Source organism: Podarcis vaucheri (assembly GCF_965113315.1).
Source record: "Podarcis vaucheri genome assembly, chromosome: 2".
Taxonomy (NCBI): Eukaryota; Metazoa; Chordata; class Lepidosauria; order Squamata; family Lacertidae; genus Podarcis; species Podarcis vaucheri.
Genome location: NC_138760.1, coordinates 63,229,012 through 63,245,993, shown reverse-complemented (window position 1 = coordinate 63,245,993; position 16,982 = coordinate 63,229,012). Strand labels below are relative to the sequence as shown.

General features: G+C 41.9%; 1 long non-coding RNA gene across 1 annotated transcript; it reads right to left on the bottom strand.

Moving 5' to 3' along the window:
• Window positions 1-7,171: 7,171 nt before the first annotated feature.
• Window positions 7,172-16,741, bottom strand: LOC309525943. Its single transcript, XR_014216595.1, has 3 exons — window positions 16,699-16,741; window positions 8,330-8,526; window positions 7,172-7,454 (listed from the first exon to the last, which is right to left on the bottom strand). It is a non-coding gene; the product is annotated as an uncharacterized lncRNA (long non-coding RNA).
• Window positions 16,742-16,982: the final 241 nt, after the last annotated feature.

Here is a 16,982-nt window from a genome sequence, read left to right as displayed (position 1 = left end):
ATTTCAGTTTAGAGCGCATTGGTAGATTAAGCTATGCAAGTTGGCTTTTGCCAAAAACTGACTCTGATGTTACATAAGAAGTAGCAAATGTAGGAGCAATTTAAACAAAACACAACACAATTCACATCCTAGAAGAAAGTAAACATGAATTCTGTGGCAGGCAAAACTGACAGAAATGAAAATAATAATATTATCTTCATGGATAAAAGCTGTCTAATCCTCTCTTTTTCCATCACAAAAGAGAGATCAAACCTTCCAAGTTCTTTTATTGATGATATTAATGTGGAGATGTAGAATCTTTGACTCAGTGGTTAATTCTCAACAAAGGAGATGGCCAAATTGAAAGCGCTGCCCTCTAATCCTAGCTGCTTGGTGGTGAGGATAGTTCTGAGGAAAAGGAACTCTGCACATGCTTTGAGGATCTTCTGCAGGCACAGCATGTGCTCTGCCATTGAACAATGACATAAAAGTCTTTGGAACTTACTGGCACCAAGTACAGGCACCGTTTCAGCATCCCTGGCTTAATACATTCTACTTCCAGAAAACCTTGTTGGCACTGACTTGCATGCTGAGGATCCTCAGTGCAGTAGTTCACAGGGGTTCGATGGCAGACATAAACAGGGCCGTAGCTAGGGGATGGTGAGGTGGACCCCCGCCAGGGGCGCAGGCAATGGAGGGGCGCAAAGTTGGCTAAAAATATGTCCATAAATATAAATATTGATTATTGCCACATAAGAAATGGTTTTAAATAGAATGAGTGGAAGGGCGGGGGGGCGGTTTGGAGGAGAGGCAGAAAGAAGAGCTAATTTTCCATGTTTGGGGGGCGTAATCTGGACAGTTCTGCCAGGGGCACAAGTTCACCTAGCTACAGCTCTGGACACAAATGGTTCAGCACCTTCAACTGTTTGTTCATAGGGGCACTAATCTGACTTGGTGGGGCTTCCTGTTTTGCGTAAGCTGAGAAAGTTGGGGATAACATAGACAGAAATTCCCAGGTGTCAAAAAAGGCTATTTATGTCTGCCACAACTGTGGCTTGTGTTTGGTTAGCCCCCAAATGGAAAACGAGTGAAGTCCCAACTAAAGAAGAATGGCAACCTAAACTGATGGAATATGTGCAGATTGCGGACCTAACATATAGAATAAGAGAACAAGAAGAACATATGTTTAAAGAAGACTGGAATTTTTTTATTGAATATATAGAGGAAAACTGTGTATAACTGAAAACGTTGGGAGCATTAAGATAAATTCAACAGTGTAAATAAGTTTTGATGGATGTTATAATGGAATGCTGAATTGTTTAATTTATATAAAATATGCAGGGATTTATGTTGTGCAAAATGAACCATAGAAAGAGAGGAAGGGAAGTCATTGATATTTTAAGGTTGTTTAAGTGAATATTCTAAAATGTAAAACAGAAATCTAATAAAAATTATAATAATAAAAAAGAGAATGTCAACAGAACTCCTGATGCCTGCCTACTGTGAATGGAAGACACCTTTCACACGAGGGCACTTCCAAATCCAGTTCTTTTAAAGCAGTAATAACATCTTGCTCCAAAAGCTACTGCAAGTTGGAAAAGATTAGGCTGGCGAATTAGGCTTTTGCTGCTAACTGCAATGGCACCAGTTCTATTTTCAAATTATTTAAGTCAAAATGGCTTTACTGATTAAAACAAGATTTTCTCTCCAGATTGGGAAGCTGCATGTGAAACTTGAGTTTGATACCTTCAAAACAACTCGAGGTCCTGACTCCTAAATCAAGGTTTACTCATGTAGTTTTTGAAAATTAAATTACATGGTGATCTTGCAAACAAAAATGGTGTTTAGCAAACAACATTAGGACCAGCACTTCCTACACATGCTTCATATATCAGTGCATTAACGGAAGCATCTTGATCTTGGGCTGTTCCCAAACATTTCTCTTTTCACACCCTGAGAAGGCATTGAAAACAGCCTTGAGATGATAGATAGACAGATGATAGATAGATGATAGAAAGATGATAGATGATAGATAGATAGATAGATGATAGATAGATAGATAGATAGATAGATAGATAGATAGATAGATGAATAGATGAATAGATGATAGATAGATAGATAGATAGATAGATAGATAGATAGATAGATAGATAGATGATAGATAGATGAGAGAGAGAGAGAGAGAGAGAGAGAGAGAGATGATAGATAGATAGATGATAGATGATAGATAGATAGATAGATAGATAGATAGATAGATGATAGATAGATAGATAGATAGAGAGAGATAGAGAGAGAGAGAGATAGATAGATGATAGATAGATGATAGATAGATGATAGATAGATGATAGATAGATATAGATAGATAGATGATAGATATAGATAGATACAGTGGTACCTCGGAAGACAAATGCCTCGGAAGACGAAAAACTCGCAAGACGAAATAGTTTTTCGTTTTTTGAGTTGCTTCGCAAGACGAATTTCCCTATGGGCTTGCTTCGCAAGACGAAAACGTCTTGCAAGTTTGTTTCCTTTTTCTTAAAACCGTTTGAAGAGGTGCAGTTGTGACTTGGCCGTGCTTCGCAAGACAAAAAATTCGCAAGACAAAAAACTCGCAGAACGAATTAATTTCGTCTTGCGAGGCACCACTGTAGATAGATATAGATAGATATTTGAAAACTACTTTCGATATACAATATACGATATACAATATACGATATCTTTATTGTCATTGTCCCATGCAGGACAATGAAATTCAAAAACTACATAAAACTACATAAAAACTTCAGTTAAGACAGCTGTAAAATAAAACAGCTTTAGCTACATACCTCTCTTTGCTTTCCAGTCTTGCAAAAATGGCTAAAGGGGGGGATTACACAGAGTTCTTTCCACATGGTCAGAAACTGTATATAAAGAATGTGTAGAGATGGAGCAGGATGCCTTGCTGCTCCTGTCCCAGATTCCAGGAATTAACCTATTCTGTGTGCAGAGAGCTTACAGTGGTACCTCGCAAGACGAATGCCTCGGAAGACGAAAACCTCGCAAGACGAAAGAGTTTTTCATTTTTTAAGTTGCTTCGCAAGACGAATTTCCCTATGGGCTTGCTTCGCAAGACGGAAACTTCTTGCAAGTTTGTTTCCTTTTTCTTAAAACCGCTTGAAGAGGTGCAGTTGTGACTTGGCCATGCTTCGCAAGACAAAAAATTCGCAAGACAAAAAACTCGCAGAACGAATTAATTTCGTCTTGCGAGGCACCACTGTAGATAGATATAGATAGAGATTTGAAAACTACTTTCGATATACAATATACAATATACGATATACGATATCTTTATTGTCATTGTCCCATGCAGGACAATGAAATTGAAAAACTACATAAAACTACATAAAAACTTCAGTTAAGACAGCTGTAAAATAAAACAGCTTTAGCTACATACCTCTCTTTGCTTTCCAGTCTTGCAAAAATGGCTAAAGGGGGGGATTACACAGAGTTCTTTCCACATGGTCAGAAACTGTATATAAAGAATGTGTAGAGATGGAGCAGGATGCCTTGCTGCTCCTGTCCCAGATTCCAGGAATTAACCTATTCTGTGTGCAGAGAGCTTACAGTGGTACCTCGCAAGACGAATGCCTCGGAAGACGAAAACCTCGCAAGACGAAAGAGTTTTTCATTTTTTAAGTTGCTTCACAAGACGAATTTCCCTATGGGCTTGCTTCGCAAGACGGAAACTTCTTGCAAGTTTGTTTCCTTTTTCTTAAAACCGCTTGAAGAGGTGCAGTTGCGACTTGACCGTGCTTCACAAGACGAAAAATTCGCAAGATGAAAAAACTCGCAGAATGAATTAATTTCGTCTTGCGAGGCACCGCTGTACATACATTCACCAGCTCTGTCCATACTCAGCGCAGCTCAAGGGCAGGGATGCTGGTATGAGCCTGGTCTCCCTCCACAGTTCCATTCTCTATTTCTGGATGCTGCACACTCTGCTGTCATCCCCACAAAGTACCCAGCTGCCTCAGGTGCTGTGGAGGATGCTCTCTTGTCCCAATTGTTGAAGCAAGACTCCATTGCAGGGCCAGTTGGCTTCTGTACACGGAATGAGAGTACCTCTAAACATTTTATTTAGAAAAAGAGGAACTGCTTAGGAGTATGCGGAACTGGAACAGAGTCACTCTAATGCAGCTACGCGAAGCGGTTGCTTTTTTCGATTCTGAAAACCAACAATAATTTTTAAAAAGCAGGGGAGCAACTGCCACTTTTTTTACATTTTAGGATAACCAGCAGCAGCATTTTAAGGATTCGAAAAAGAGGCAGAGGATGACACTTTAAAGCACGAGTGGAGAACTTGTAGCCCTCCAAATGTCTCTGGGTTCTAGGAAGGACACAAGGCCAGCCTAATACCTTTTGCTCCCTGAGGCAAGAACAAGATGGCACTTCTCCCTATTTTGACTCAAGAAAACCACCATTTTATAGTTCCAATCGGGGAAAATAAATACAGTAAATGGACAACAGTACATAGATCCACAAAACGTTTAGGGGTATGTGTACCCCTGCGTTCCCCCAGAAAAAAAGCACCGCTCCTAAGAAATTACGTACATCTGGGTCATCTAGCTCAATATCCTATCTATGGCAACCGTCAGTACCTGCTAGTTCAGTCCAATGATGGAATAATCCATCCCTTTACATTTATTCATCTCTTTTACAAAGCAGACATTTCCAAATACTTGACTATGAAATTGCATCCCCCAGTCATCTTGGCTCTCTGCCAATGAAGGATTTAATCACGAAGAATTTGTTTAAATCTGTGTTGAATTGAATGATACAGCCTTGACAACATCTTTTGACAGTGGGTTCCCGAAGTGTTCACAGCACGGAAAGGTACCTAATTATATTAAACCCAATACATATTAATGTCATCCTGCCCTCTCTAGTTCTTCCTTTACAAGAAAGGAAAAATAAGAGTTCCTAATTCATGTCTTCCATACCGTTCTTGATCTTTTATTGCATTCTGTCAAATTTCCAAATTGATGAAGGCCCCTTGTAGGAAGACTCGTGAGACATGAAATTCAGCCCTATAAAACTGTATAATTTTATTCTGCATTCCTGTTACATGGTAGTGTAGCATATCCTACATAAATCCAGTCGCTGAATAATATAGATGCTTGCTAGAAATCTCTTAGGAGAAATCCCACAATCAATCTTTCCGTAAATGTTAATTGACTACAAAGAGTATAACCTTGAGAAGGTCAATTAAGATGTTTTGAACATGCTGCAAGGTTAAATGTGTTACATAGAGACAGTGGAAAGCAGAGAGCTAAGCAGTACCTCTTTCAATTGATATGCCTTCTATGTCAAGCGTGGGCAGAAGGTATATTGAGGTCAACCGGAAGATCTCTTGATGATTTGCAGTGCATTACCATAGGTCCTTGACTACAGTTGTTTACCATTAGCAACTATCTTTGATCAGAAGCCAGCAGCTGGGATAGGCAGTTTCAAGGAGAAAGACAAGGAGGGAAAGAATCAAGAACATTCATTGCTTTCCCGCTTTAGGTCCCCTTCTCACTTTATACCTGTTCAGTGTCTTCAGTGTCGTTCTTCTCAGATTCCTTCATGTTCTGCATCAAATGAAAGAAACAGGGAAGTTTGAAAATACTCAAAAAGCTGTGACAAAAAGCAAATGCACCCCCCCCCTCCTGCACCCTCAGCTGTCACCATGCATTGTGCCAATCAATAGTTTTGGTACCTGATGTAGAAAATAGAACAAGTATTTCTTCCTGAGAGTAAAAACACAACAATATTAAATGAAACAAGTATTTGCTGCCCTTTCATGACACTCCGAAACAGTTGCCAAAGACAATGCCACTCTATTTAATGGTTGGACTAGCCCTGAATCGAACAGTTTCTTTCAGTTTATGCAAAATCTCAATTTTCTGAATTATGTAATGTTCAAAGTGAAAGTCTGGAAATGGAAGCATTAAAACTTGCACACACTGATCAGAGAAATAAGCTGGAGTGAAAGTATATTTTAAAGAATGCTGTTTATCGAGATAGAGTAGGATCTACTATGTATTTTGGAAAGCTGCTTGTCTGCATTGCATTTGGACACCTCCTAAAATATTGTAACCAAATTTTGATTCATGAGACCAAGGAGCAGATTTCCATCTTTGTTTGGATACAATTGGACATCTTTTTGAATCAAGATGGTGAGCTGAGCCTTTCAAAACTGCACTGATTCTAATCATTGATTTTGAAACATTTTTTACTATTGTTGTTCTTTTCCAAAACAGCCTTCCGCCAGTGGCAGCGCCAAGAGGAGGAGGAGCCCCCGGCCATTGAGCTATACAGGCAGCATGTTCATCTCTGCCCCCAGCTCCTCCCAATGTCCTGATGTCCCGTGCGGGATGTCGGGACATCACACACACGACATTGCCCCTCCCTTCGCCCTTGCAAGTTGGTGCCTCTGCTGTACAGAATATTCAACACTGGCCATGGGGCCGCATCCTCCAGTCAGTTGGTCCTTATCTTGTCTTTCATTTGTCTGTCATAAGACTGGTCTCAAGATCCGTCTGTGGGATTAATCCATCACCAAGTTCCCAATGGATTAAATCTTAATATGTCCTTTCTGCATAATGGTTAATTGCAATATTAATTCCAGCCCTTCGTCTCTCCTCCAACCAGCAGCAAGAAAAGAAGCACTGGGATATAGTACTACAGAGGGCTTAAGAATAGAAAAAATCCCTTTATTTTTACTAATAACATGCAGCCATTCAACACTATTTCAATGTTAAACAGAGATCGTGTTGTTGGAACTTACCAAAGAGATATTTGTTATTGCATGAATAGCCCTAACCTTGTGCATCAATAACTGTCATTGCAAAGGACCATGGCAGGGTCTGAGGTGCAAATGTCTATGCTGAGTCACGAATTTATGGCATTGGTCCAGAATCCATTTAAATCAATGGCAGGCCTCTGACTCTTAAGGCCATTAGTGCTTTGAAAAGTCAAACAGAAGAGAGAACACATGTTGTAGCACTTGCCAAACAGATATCACACATGTTGTCTTGGAACGGAGCCGGTGCCTTAGTGCTTCCCGTCACTTGCAAGTACAGTGTGTGCAAAACCCTGGCTCTTTATTGGTGATGTTATTGTAACAACAAGGAAGGCCCTCCAGTTTTCCAGAGTCTGCCTGTTGTGAGAACACTGCACCCATCAATTACCCTCATTACTCACAGTTTGGCATTTCAGGTGATGCTGTAACCAACATTCTTCACGCAGAACGCGACCTTCGCTCTGCGCAGAGAGCTTCATTTTTGCCATTAGTATTAGCGTATTAAAAAATGATTACGGCTCAAACTCTTTCTAAGTCAGTGGACTGGAGCCGAGTTCCATGAGCAGAGTTTCGCTCATATGATGGTGTCCTCAGAACAAAGCATCTGCGCACAACTCCGTTCTTCTCTGCCCGTTTCATTTCTCTGCATGTTCTAGGAGAGCAGGGAAGAGGGGAGCTGGTTACAACTGGAGGGGGAGACTCCTTGGCTTCTTCCACAGACAGCCTCTTTGCCTCCTGGTCCCACTCCTCCCCAGCCCTGCTTCTGCCTCGGACTACCCTCTGCCCCAGCCTCTTCCTGCTCACTAAACCCTGTTACCTCTTCAGCTTCTGACACCTCCTCATCCCAGTCTGCTCCTTCTTCTCCCTCTGACTACTCATCATCATCATCCCACCACCAGTCTCCTGGCTCTGAGCCTCCTCCCACCGGGAGTTCCCTTAGTGATTCCCTGGCTGGTGCCTACCACCCCCCTTCATCCAGCCAGTCCATGGCAGGTTGTGTTTCGGTCCTCAAGTTGTTTTGGAAAATGCAAATTATGAAGCTCCCCTTTAAATGTGAACTGAATCAAATTCCCCCTCCCATCCCTTGCTACAAGACCAGAAAAATAATACCCCACCTTTTTGTTGCCATTATCTAGCATCCACTAAGCTCATGTAAACATCATACAACCATTCTTGCTCAGTATAAATGAGACGTGCGCATGAGCTATGACCCTCCATTTCCTGCTTCTGTTTTTCAGTTTTTAGTTTTTCCCCTTTTCCAGGCCAAAGAATTCTGTTTGCTAATTTTTTTAAACTTTTTTTTGCCTACATATGCAGGGGTGAGGGGATTAGAAAAAAACACCAAACTCCTGCATTTGAAAAGTGTCATAAAACTGAAAATAAACCCTAAAAGCTTTTGGACCAATGAAGTACCAAGAGGCCAAGCAGCTCAGGTAATTCATCACACAATGAATAGCTGCTGATTCAGTTGCTATAACACCAAAAGTAAAAGGGCAAAGAACAGCCTGTAGAATTCCTATCGCTTACCCGTGTTTGGAAGGATGGAGCTGGAGAGAAATCCTATGGGAAACACTTAGGAAAGGATCATAAATTCTTCTTGGGATACATCTAAAGGTAGCAGAGCCTACGACATACATGGCTGTTTAGGGTTCACAATCAGAACCGTGTGTGAAACTTGGCTTGCCAGTCAGGTTGATGCCCGAGCTAAACTTCACTGCTATAAGCTGAAACAGAAACCAGAAACAAGGTCCTTGTTGTCAACAGCAACAGAAAGATGACTACTTAGTGAAAAATCTCAAAGCTATCGATTGTCTGTTTAGATTAGTGGACTTTGAAAGCTCTGCTCTTAGTGCATTTATGTGAATTGGATTCTGGGGGCTCTCCCCTTAAATTGAAAGGAGTTTTACCACCTTGGGAGCGGGTGGAGAGGTGAACCTCTTCCTTCCCTGTTCCCCACATCCAAAGCCTGAGGCTCAAAGCTTGGTGTGTGTGTGTTTGTGTGTGTGTGTATAGATTGAATTTCAGCTTGCAGGATTACAGAGAAGACTTTTAGGGGCTCTTTCTGGGGGTAAAAACAAAGCAAAGCAGCTGGGAGGGATTAGGCCAAGCTGGTGTCTACATTTCCAAACTGATCCACATCAGATATTGTATCTGAGCCATTCTGAAACCTATTCAAAGCAAACGATTTTCATTTTGCAATGAGACAAGTGTTCAAGGTCTATTTATAGTGTGTTTGAGAGATCATTTCTGAAAAACCAAAAAATGCGTATTCTGACACACACACACACACACACACACACCAAAAAAGCTTGGATTCTACAACTGGAGGCATCAGGAACAGACACTTTTCAAAGAGGTATGTGTTTCATTGTATAGTAGGCTTAATTTTTAAAATGCATGCCTTGTTTCAAGATGGAAAAAAATTAAGTGAAATTCACACTCTTAAGACTGGCTGAGCACAGCTCTATTAGCTCAGAGGAAATTTCCTCCCTTTCGATTCGAGTTAAAGGTTGGTCCTATTTTTAAGGTGGAAACATGGAGGCAGCAGTGAGCTACACGGGAAAAAACGACCCCAAAAGGCATACTGCATTTTGTAACATCCCCCAAAACCTTTTCATCCCCAAAGCTTTCACTGCTTACTTTATTATTATTATTATTTTAAATAATTTTTATTATTAAAATAATTCAACATTAATACATACATGTTACGAATATACAAACATACAAGCATACATTTCATACAATCCTTAAGAATATTCAGACATACCCACACTCAATCCCACAAGTACTTCATTTTCCCACCACCACCCCTCACCTCACACCTCACCCCTCACCCCACCATGTTGTAAGTGTTGTAAGCTTTCACTGCTTACAATTTGCGACTCTGGTGGGGACTTCCAGGTCCATAGTTCAGGCTTTTAGCCACTATGCTGCATTAGCTATATTAACCACCATGTCCTCATATTTGGTGTAGACTCTAGGAAAAGGGAAAGTTAATCAAATGTCTTCCCTCACTCAATACTTCATTAATAAGGGACTGCAGTAAGATCTAAAGAGCTGTTTGACACCCATGGTTTACCTCAGCAGCAGAATGTCTGACCCGCAATCTCACCTCAAACATCATCTGAACACAGAGGCATTATGTGGTGACTTAAAAATAAAAAGAAGCCAGTATGAATTGAATGTAAAGGCAATGAGTGGAGCAAGCGATGCCCACCGATTCTACTTTAGCCTCAGAAATAATACACTCGTACTTTACCACCTCCATATTCAACAATCTGCTTGTTACAAAATGCCATGGCTTGAGCATCAACCTGGACAGAGCCGTATATGAGTCAGGCCTGACATTTAACACCGACAGCTGGCTGCTAACAGGGCAAAATGAAGGAAACAAGCGCTCTCTGTCTGAAGAAGAGCGAAAGTGAGTGAAGAGAGATCAAATAATGTTTTAAGCTAGTCGGTCAGGTAATTCATGAGCTGAACCCTAGGAAGGCAGAAGGACAGTAAGTCATTGATAGAGGACATGTGTTGCATTCAAGAGGTACAAGGTTCATTCAAATCCCGGCATTTCCAGATAAGAGATGGGAAAGGCAGGTTACTGCCAGTCAGTGTAGACAACACAGAGCTAGATAAATCAACAATACGACTTGATATAAGGCAGTTTCCTGTGCTCCTAAAAAGAGACCTGTGTAGCTAGGCAGGATGGCCGCATTTGGGGGGAAAGTTCAGAGTTGTGAACAGTGCCAGAGATTCACTGTGACCATCGCTCATATTTCTGTGGCTGAGCTTCGAGTACTAAAGAACTGCTAGAGTGTACCAAGTGGCCATTTTAAGTTAAGGGCAGAAGAATCAATCCTGTTCTCATTTGTTTACTTTATTCAGGTTTCCCTCAAATGAAGCACTGAAGATAAGAGAGAGGCTGCCTGCATGTGTGGACACACTCTGTGGCAGACTGAAGTTGCTCACATGTTTGAAATTTGGGAGCTTTATAAACATTATAAGCCAGCAAGCTCCTCTCCCCACAACATCCACAACCCTTCTACCCCTTTGAGAGGGAAGAACTGTATCCCACAGTGTACCGTATGTCTAGTATGGAGCACACAAAGACATAACAGCATTGCTGAATTTCAACTGTGTGAATCAGGCTTTGATGAGGCAGAAGGTGGCAGTCTCAACCTTTACAATCATTACCGTGGAGAAGTTCTCACTGCTGAAAGTGAACCAAGTTATGAAGAACATTTTTTTTGTAAGTCTTACGAATACCATCAAATTCAAACGGATGGTTAATCAGATAATGCAGTCTCGTCAATAGTTTTCCTTGTTAGAGTTTTTTTTAAAAGAAGTTTGTATAATGGTTTCGATCAAGTTCAGTGGACGTCTTTTTCTGGGTCTGATTTAAACCCCAATTTATGGTAAATTTAGGCAAATAATTAAAACTCCTGTTATGGTTAAACTCATATCTGATTTAATAGGGAGGGATCTCCCTCTAACTGCTTGTTTTCAAGTCTTCCTAGACATTTTGTGTGAGACATTTTGTTTGTTTAATAACAGCATGATAGTAGATTTGACTGCTGAATGGCTCCATAAGGAATTAATGTGGTTTAACTATACATTTTAAACATGTCAAATAACACTCTTAGGTAGACAGGAGTTAACACATATTTAAACATGAATTAGTTTACTTTGACCATACTTCTTACACAGGATAAGCCTACATCACTCTCATACATCCCAGCTAGGGGACTTCCATGCAAATACCTGTCGTTGGATGAAAAACTATGTGCACAAAGGGGTGCTGTGTGTATAGTCCCTGCCCTGATTCAGCTGCCAGGACACAGCCTTGGCCATAAAATAAGTGACACTGTTGATCAGCTGTTAGGGTGTGGGAAACAGAAGGCTGGATTTAGTCCCCCACCCCAGAACAGCTGATCAGGGCTCTTGCCAATTATTTGACTAGAAACAGGCACATAGACCCATCAGCTGTGCATGCATTTTACTAGTTCAGTGTGCATCACTGGTGAATGAATACATGTTTACTATATCATATCACTTCAGACAAGCTCAAAGATTCTGGCAATCTTGCTCCCCACCTTAGATGGGAAAGTCTGGGGTTTTAAAATATATATTTCTATCAATTTGGAGGAGAAAATGTTGGGTGTTTGGAGTGAAATTTGGATCCGTATTCACTTATGATTAAAAAAAACACCTCAATGGATTTCCGCATGACCAATATTTGCTATCTAACAGACCATTGCTCACTCTGGAACTAGAATTCTTGGGTTTTGTAGCGTTATGATTTGGGGAGGGTGGGGGGTGGGGAGTAGGTTGTGTACCAAGACTTTTCTAATTCCTGGAATAGCCAAACTGCTGCAGAAAACCGGAGAACTCAATTTAAGATTGGAAAACTAGAAACTGACAGAACTGAAATTAACAGATTCTTTGTTCCCTGCTTAGGGGCCATCCTATCAACGGTGCTTTCCATCTCTTCATTCCATAGTGAGGTCAGAGCCTTGATGGGAGCATCAGACATGCAACCAGAAAATCCCCGGAGCACTCAGGAATCCTTGTGATCCCATTAATTTCTAGGGGCTGACCGCAGTCATCGGCCCTCCACCCCAACAGGGAAAGACGCTACCATCAGATCAAATCTCACCAAGGGAAAATGTTAATGTAACCAGGGCTTTTCTTCAGCTGGAACTCAGTTCCGGCATCTCTCAGATGGGTGCCATTGCCATTCTAAGAGAATGAGGGAGGTGTTAATGGTGAGTTCCAGCACCTCTTTTTCTAGAATAGCACTAAAGTAACGTATGATTGCCATTATACTGAAATAGCAACAGAATAATAGAATCACAGAACTGGAAGAATAGCTACTGAGAAGACATGTGCTTACCTCTATCAGCCCAGGGTTCAAGGGGACAATTTTATTATGCTAAGCATGGCCATTGTCTCAAATAAATCATTAAGATCTATCTATGAACAAAGACCAGTGCTGTTAGATGAAAGTAAGGATGGGATAACTGGCCTTTATCTGAAGGACAGGTAAGATAAGAAAAAGAATATCCCTTGATTATGGAAGGGGCGATGAACTTAGTCCATGCAAGCATGTTTTTAAATTGTAGATGGCTGGGCCGCTTATTTGACAAGCATTGTGTTGCTGCAACAGCTGAGACAAAGAATCAAGGGTAGAGACTTCATAAAGAGATAGCAGATAAGGCATTTGAGGCTTGTTTAAAGGTTTTGTAATTTAGATACAAGTTATTACTAATACTTGGTATGTTTCTAGCACTTTCCCAAGGCGTTCAAAGAGCATCCCAGTTGGTTGGAGTGTGGTACTGATAACACCAGGGTTGCAGGTTCGATTCCCATAAGGGACAGCTGCATATTCCAGCATTGCAGGAGGCTGGACTAGATGACCCTCAGGGCCCCTTCCAACTCTAGGATTCTAGGATACTTAGGCCTTCAGCTGGTGTGACTGCTGTGGCTGCTCCAAGGACTGTGATAGTTTGACCGCAGAGTTCCCAATTCATGGCACACATTTTTAGCAACTGCCAAAACAGCTACAGTAGTTCTTCCTAAATTAACATAATTTAGTTTTACAGAGGAAGATTAAAAAGCAGTAAGTATTTGGATAATGGAGAAAGTTGCAGAGTGTGCAGAGTTGCACATAGATCCCCAGCCGTTTCAAGGGACAGCGATAATTTGTGCATCAAAAGCAATGGCGAATTGGATCCCCCTGCAGTATTTGATTTACCTGATGGTAATAGGTGATTTGTTCATCAGGTCAAAGGAGCTCCACATGCACATCTGAGCTATCATACCTGGGAGACATTAAAGAACCAGAGTATTTGCTTACCTGAAATCATTCACTACTACATTTTAAATGTATTTCCAGTGTCTGCTGTTTGCAGCACTACTCCTTGGGCCTAAGAGCACAGTCTACAAAGAAATCTAAACAGACATGCTGAATCTAGGAAAACTGTTGCTAAGAACTGGAACCACTACCTGCTTGTCTACCCTCAACCTGATCCTGTTAGCAGGGATGCTTCTCCTGCCCACTCAATTCAGGCAGCAATTATATCCCCATTTACTTGGGAATATGCCTCACTTAATTCAATAGGACATGCTTCTGAATAGACATGGTTAGTTAAAGGTAAAGGGACCCCTGACCATTAGGTCCAGTCGCGGATGATTCTGGGGTTGCCGCGCTCATCTTGCTTTATTGGCTGAGGGAGCCTGCGTACAGCTTCCGGGTCATGTGGCCAGCATGACTAAGCCACTTCTGTAAAACCAGAGCAGCACACGGAAATGCCATTTACCTTCCCGCCGGAGCGGTACCTATTTATCTACTTGCACTTTGACGTGCTTTCGAACTGCTAGGTTGGCAGGAGCAGGGACAGAGCAACGGGAGCTCACCCCGTTGCAGTGATTCGAACCGCCAACCTTCTGATCGGCAAGTCCTAGGCTCTGTGGTTTAACCCACAGCACCACCCGCTATTCATCACAAACAACAGCATAAAATAAAACCTTGTATCCAAAAGGAGAGAGGGTATTGGAGCAGGTTCTGTGAGCCCAGGGGTATTGTTAAGGTTAAGGTAAAAGGTGAATGACTCCTGGATGAAACCACTAAGCCTCTTTGGCTTGCCCATTGGAAGGTCGGCGGTTCGAATCTGCGTGACAGGGTGAGCTCCTGTTGCTCTGTCCCAGCTCCTGCCAACCTAGCAGTTCAAAAGCACACCAGTGCAAATAGATAAATAGGTACTGCTGTGGCGGGGAGGTAAACGGTATTGTTAACACCACATGTTTAAACATCATAACTCAGGCTTTCAAATATCATGAGAGTAGTTACAGCAGTACTCAGAGTTTTCAAAACTAATAAACTCATTCCATCCCTTCAAATTTACCTTATGATTTTTAACAACATTTAGAGGACCCTGAAGCCACATTTGTAAGCTTTTCTCGGAAAATATGGTTGTTAAATGAGCATTTGGAAGAAAATTTCAAGTCCTCTCTACATAGGCTGATGGGATTCTAAAGAGAGTTGCTAAGCCCAGCCCCAACTTCTCCTCCTCCTCCTCTGCCTCCTCCTTCTTCATCCATGGCAGCACAAGATTCCAAAGGACCAGATTGATGGAAGAAGACACAACTACTGAACCTCAGATTCCCTGTCCCAAATCTATCAACAGCTAGGGAGAAACACACACCCTTACATTAGGGGACTAGATCTAAAGGGTGTGGGGTTTGGTAAAGTTAATTAACAGTATAAGCCTAACCATGCCTATTTGGAAGTCAGTTCAGAAGCACTGGGGATTAATCCCTGGTAAGTGGGGTACCAAGTCCCTTCTGCATATGTGGGAGATGGTTTACTACTAAGCTACAACTCTACCCTTGAATGTCACTTAAACAAGACATAGTAAGGAACAGCTTGGCACATCAGGAGCAGTTGTGAGGCTGGGGGCAGAGCTGTGGGAGGGAAGGGAAGGGAAGCAAAACGTGTTCTTGTAAAAGGTTTATAAACTACTAGGTAATGCTTACGTGCAAACTATGAGCACCCCTGAGCACCCATGCACAGAGCTTTTATCTATGCATCTGCAGTGCAGATCTGAGCATGCAAGGCACACACTGCAGCCCCCTAATAAAGGGCAGGCGCTTTTATATGGAAAAGCACTGGAACAAAGGACAAGCTCAGCTTAAAAAGATGATGACAGAAGGCATAAGCTCCGCCATGTTCCCTTTCAGTTGCAGGGGAAAATACAGTAAAGCAATTTAATGAAAACACTTAAATAAGCAAACAGGGACGTTAATTGAACCCATATGTATGAGGAAGGAAATCTAAAGTATACTGATTCATTAAGTTTTATATAACTGTAAACCCTCATACCTAAGAAAGTGCAAGAAGCCATGATGAACTGCCAGCTAGGCTACCAAACTCTCTCCAAACTGGTTTGTTTTGACAAAAACAAGTGGCTTTAATAAGTACTACAAGCAATAGATTCACCATTTTCAGATGCTTAGATCTGGAGAAAATGTGTATTTGTTCCCACAAAAGTGAACAACAAACACGGATTGAGGAATATAGGGCATGTGTTAAACAGATAAAATGTGAGGAAATTTCTCCACCTCCCCCAAGTAAGCTTTTAATTCTGCTTGAGCCCAGTTTATATGCTTTTCATGTTCTTCTCTAGAATGTGTGATTAGGATTTCTTTTAAGGAGAATCTATGCCTACACAACCCATATGGCTTTATTATACTCAGACCGCCCCAACGTTTCTCTGATGAAGGCTGCCTTCACATGTCTTCCAAAGGTTGTATAGTTACTCATCTCCTTGACTTGGGGTGTTGTATAACTCCATACCCTCCAACACTTCTGCGATGAAAAAAGGGACGTCCTAGGGAAAAGTGGGACATTCCAGGAACAAATCTGTATAACTAGGACTGACCCAGGAAAATAGGGACACTTGGAAAGTCTGTTAGACCTGTTGCTTAAGGATATTCCAGATTTTCAAGTTCACTGGCGCCAACTATAAGGAGCTCTAGGTGCTCAGGCACTCACAAATTTTTTGTTGTGGGTGCTTGGCACTCGCACCACGGGGCCTCGGACGTGACTTCCAGGTCCTTGCACAGCACAGGAAGTCATGTCTGAGGCCTCACGGGGCCTCGGAGGTAGCCTCGGATGTGGCTTCTGGGGCTCCCAGGTGCCAATGGGCAGCCATAATCTGGGGTCCAGCTCAGTGCCCCGTTCAAGTTATTGTCTCCTGGCTTAAGGTAGGGGCAGGAAATGCAGAAAAGAAGGGAAGAAGGCTTCCAGGCCTTTGGAAGGCATTTTGGCTAGGCTGCAGGAGTAGACATCAGGCAAGGCCCAGGCTGCCTGTTTATTTTAAAGGTTTAGCCCTACTTACTTAGTTATTATCTTGGGGGTCTCTCAAATCCACAAGGAGGAACGGCATCCTTAACATTAATTTGTGTGTCTTTAATTTTACTGTTGTTTATAGAATTTAATAGGGCTGTGAGTCAGGAATGCCATTTCCCATCAGGCTGCCTTGTGAGGACTTTCCTAGTAATCCTACCTTTTGGGTTAGGAGGGTTGGAGAAGAAAATGGAGGTTCAAGGTCCTGGATGGAAGAACACTTCAGCTTGGGGAAGTCTGTGGTTCTTTCAGTTAGAATTTTAAAAGCCTGCATTG